The sequence below is a fragment of the Orycteropus afer genome, unplaced genomic scaffold, assembly GCF_000298275.1.
Source record: "Orycteropus afer afer isolate SDZICR_OR568_19922 unplaced genomic scaffold, OryAfe1.0 scaffold00245, whole genome shotgun sequence".
Classification (NCBI taxonomy): Eukaryota; Metazoa; Chordata; class Mammalia; order Tubulidentata; family Orycteropodidae; genus Orycteropus; species Orycteropus afer.
Window position 1 is genome coordinate 2830933 of NW_006921832.1, and position 3988 is coordinate 2834920.

Genomic DNA, 3988 nt, shown 5'->3' on the forward strand with positions numbered 1-3988 from the left:
AGACCTGGGGTTAGGAGGTTGTACATCAGAGCTGGGGGAAGAGGTCTTAACCTATCAGAGGCTATGTTGCCTTTTAAAATTCGCGCCTTGCAGGAAGCTCAGTTTCAACTTCCTTTAACTGACTTATGACCTTGGGTGGGGCAGCAGGGAATGAAGAAGAACCAGGAAAAGCCATGCAAGATGGCGTGGCATATCTCTAACAGTTTTGGTATATATAAATAGAGAGAGAGAGGAGGAAGGGGAAGAGAGAGAGCACCCTAGTGGTGCAGTGGTTACATGCTTGGCTGCTAACTGAAAGGTCAGTGGTTTGAACCCACCAGCAGGTCCATGGATAAAAGAAGTGGCACTCTACTTCCATAAAGATTAGTCTTGGAAACCCTACAGGGCAGTTCTACTCTGTCCTATAGGATCGTTATAAGTCAGAATCAACTTGGTAGCAACATTTTATATATATATATATCTATATATATATATATATATTATAGTTGTTGTTAAGTGCCAGAGAGTCAGCTCCAACTCACAGCAACCCTATGTACAACAGAACAAAACACTGCCCAGTCGTGTGCCATTCTCACAATCCTTGCTATGCTTGAGCCCATCGTAGCAACCACTGTGTCAATCCATCTCCCTGAGGGTCTTCTCTTTTGCTGACCCTCCACATTACCAAGCATGATATTCTTCTCCAGGGAATGGTCCCTTCTGACAACATGACCAGAGCAGGTAAGGCAAAGTTGGCCATTCTCACTTCCAAGGAGCATTCTGACTGCACTTCCTCAAGGACGGATTTGTTTGTTCTTCTGGCAGTTCTTAGTATTTTCAGCATTCTTCACTAACACCACAACTCAAAAGCATCAGCTCCTCTTTGGTCTTCCTTATTCACTGTCAAGCTTTCACATGCATATGAGGCAATCTGGGTTAGGCATACCTTAGTCTTCAAAGTGACATCTTCGCTCTTCAACACTTTAAAGAGGTCTTTTGCAGAAGATTTGTCTAGTGCAATACAACATCTGATTTCTTTCTTTATTTTATTTTATTTTTGCAGTGTTCCCTCCCCTCCCACCCTTGGTAACCAACAAAGAAGGTTTCCTTCTATATATAACATCTGATTTCTTGAGTGCTGCCTCCATGGGTATTGATTGTGGATCCAAGTAAAATGAAATCTTTGGCAACTTCAATCTTTTCTCCATTCATTGTGATGCTGCTTATTGGTCCAGTTGTAAGGATTCTCATTTTCTTTATGTGCAGTAATCCATACTGCAGACTGTAGCCTTGAATCTTCTTCAGTAAGTGCTCCAAGTCATCTTCATTTTCAGCAAGCAAGGTTGTGTTGTTTGCGTATTGCAGGTCTCCCTCCAATCCCGATGCCATGTTCTTCATGTAGTCCAGCTTATTTGTTGTTGCTGTTGGGTGCTGCTGAGTCATCCCATAGGGTTTTCTAGGTTAGGGTCGCACTAAGTTTGCTAAGAGATGGAATCAACTCCATGGCAATGGGTTAATCTTTATGGGAGCAGACTGTCAGCTCTTTCTCCTGTGGAGCCAGTGGCTGAGTTTGAATTGCCAACCTTTCAGTTAGCAGCCAAGTACTTAACCATTGTGCCACAAAAAAACCTAACCAATCCATTGCCATTGAGTCAATTCTAACTCATAGAACTGACCCATAGAGTTTCAAAGGCTGTAAATCGTTATGGGAGCAGACTACCACATTTTTCTCTCATGGAGCAACTGGTGGGCTTGAACTGATGACTTTTCAGTTAGCAGCCAACTGCTTCAACCATTGTGCCACCAAGTCTCAATATATCTATATATTGAGTTCTGGCTCTCACAGATTTCACTATAAATGAATATAGATAGATAGATAGATCTCTCCATATATATGCACACAAATATCTTGAGATAACAAATGAACACACTGCCATCGAGTTATATCCAACCTACAGCGACCCCTCCTTGGGTTTCTGAGACAGTCACTACCGAAGTAGATTGCCCAACCTTCGTTCCAAGGAGTGGCCGGTGGGTTTGAACCACCAGCCTTCTGGTTAGCAGTCAAATGCCTTAAGCACCACCAGCCACTCCTCGGAAGGAAGACTGGGCAATCTACTTCTGTAGTGATACCGCCTCGGAAACCCATACCGCCTCGCTATGAGTCAGATCCAGCTCAAGGGCAGTGAGTTGAGTTGTTGTTGAGTTGAACCTTCTAAACTGTGAGAAAATAAATGTCTGTTCTTTAAGGCCACCCAGCTGTGGTATTTTTGTCACAGCAGCACTAGAGAACTGAGACAGTACCACATCACGATTGTTTGCTTTTGGCTAAAAGAATCGCAGGAAATTTTATTGGCTACTTAGGAATTAAGCAAAATCTTGTTCCAAGCCTTATTCTTACGTTTGGTTTATGAATCTTTGGTTTATGAATCTTGGGTTTATGATGTTGAAATACAATTTGAGCCCTATTCAGAAATCCCTTGGGATGGGGAGGAGCAGAGCAGCATCTGGGACTTCCCTGCAAAGCTAAGTTCTTCCCAGGGTGAATTCCCCTGGGAAGAGGAGAGTTCTTCGTTTAAGAACCTAGATCACTAAAGGAAAACCTAGGCAGGCGGGAGTGGAGACTCTGCTTCTTTCTGTGAGCCTCTTTGTCCTGATCTTGGGTTTCGCTGGTGGAGGGGCCAAGACGGTGTCCACCCTGTGAGGTGGCAGGTCCAGAGTTAGAAAAGGGGATCTCTCTGAAGAGTCACAGAGTAATCCCTGCCTTGTGAGCCAGAGAGCTACACTTTGTTTTCACTTCTCCTTTGCATATCCTAAGCTTTTGGTAAAACTTGTTGAAGTGAGCTAGTCTTGTCTCAGAAGAGGACTGGTAGCATGATGATTAAACACTCAGTTGCTAACCGAAAGGTTAGAGTTTTAAATCCATCATTGGCTCCAGGGAGAAAGACTGGGTGATCTGTCCCCATAAAGATTATAGCTTTGGAACCCCTAGGAAGCAGTTCTCCTCTGTCCTATAGGGTCACTAGGGGTCAGAATCAACTGGCGGCTGCTAACAACAACAACAACAGTCTTATCTCAGCTGTCAGGTGATAAGAGAAAGGTTATGTATTCACACCTGGGACAGGTCATCAAGGGAGAAGCAGTGAGTGGGAGGCAGTGAAGAAAGCTTTTCTTTTGCTACTGGATAAAAACTCAGGCAGGTCTCATTTTTCTGCTCAGTTTTGGGTGACAGAGAGCCTTCAGTCTCAGATCACTAGTTATTTAGTAACTCTTCAGCCTTGATTTAAAAGGAAGTTTCTCTCTCACACACAGCCAAGGCTTATACTTGGCACTACTGTCTCTAGGAGACAGGGGATGATTGGCTTGTTCTTTCTCCAATCAAAACCATCCCCAGGGTGAGGGAAAGGGCAGGGAAAGGAGGGCAGGGGACTGACCACATCCTCCTTGGCCTATGGCTTTGTACTGTCTAGGCTGGCAAAAGAAAAGAAACAAACAAACCCACTGCTATGGAGTGGATTCTGACTCATAGCGACTCCCATTGGGTTTCCGAGGCAGTAATCTTTACAAAAGTAGATTGCCCAGTCTTGCTTTTGTGGAGTGGCTGGCTGGTGGGTTTGAACCACCAACCTTCTGGTTAGCAGTCAGATGCCTTAGGCACTGTGCTACCAGAGAGTGAAATCCGACTTTCTGGGAGCTTCTGTGGATTGTTTGGAGACTCCCATGCCTGGGACCATCTCTCACATTTCTCTTGACCCAGCTGATGTATCTACATTCTGGATGGTCACTGTCATGTCTCTACTTCCAGCTTCTTGCTGCTGGGGCCCATGGGCTCTCTGCTCTGCATGGCTCCCTTCTGCTCCGTAGGAAACATTCACACTTCCCTTTGTACCAGTAAACCCCCGGATGATTTTAAGGCACTAGTGAGCTCCTGGCTCTTCCTCCAAAACCCCGAGTCAACTCATCTGTCTGTCACACTCTAGGGAAGGGAATCAGACTCCAGGCTCCCCTG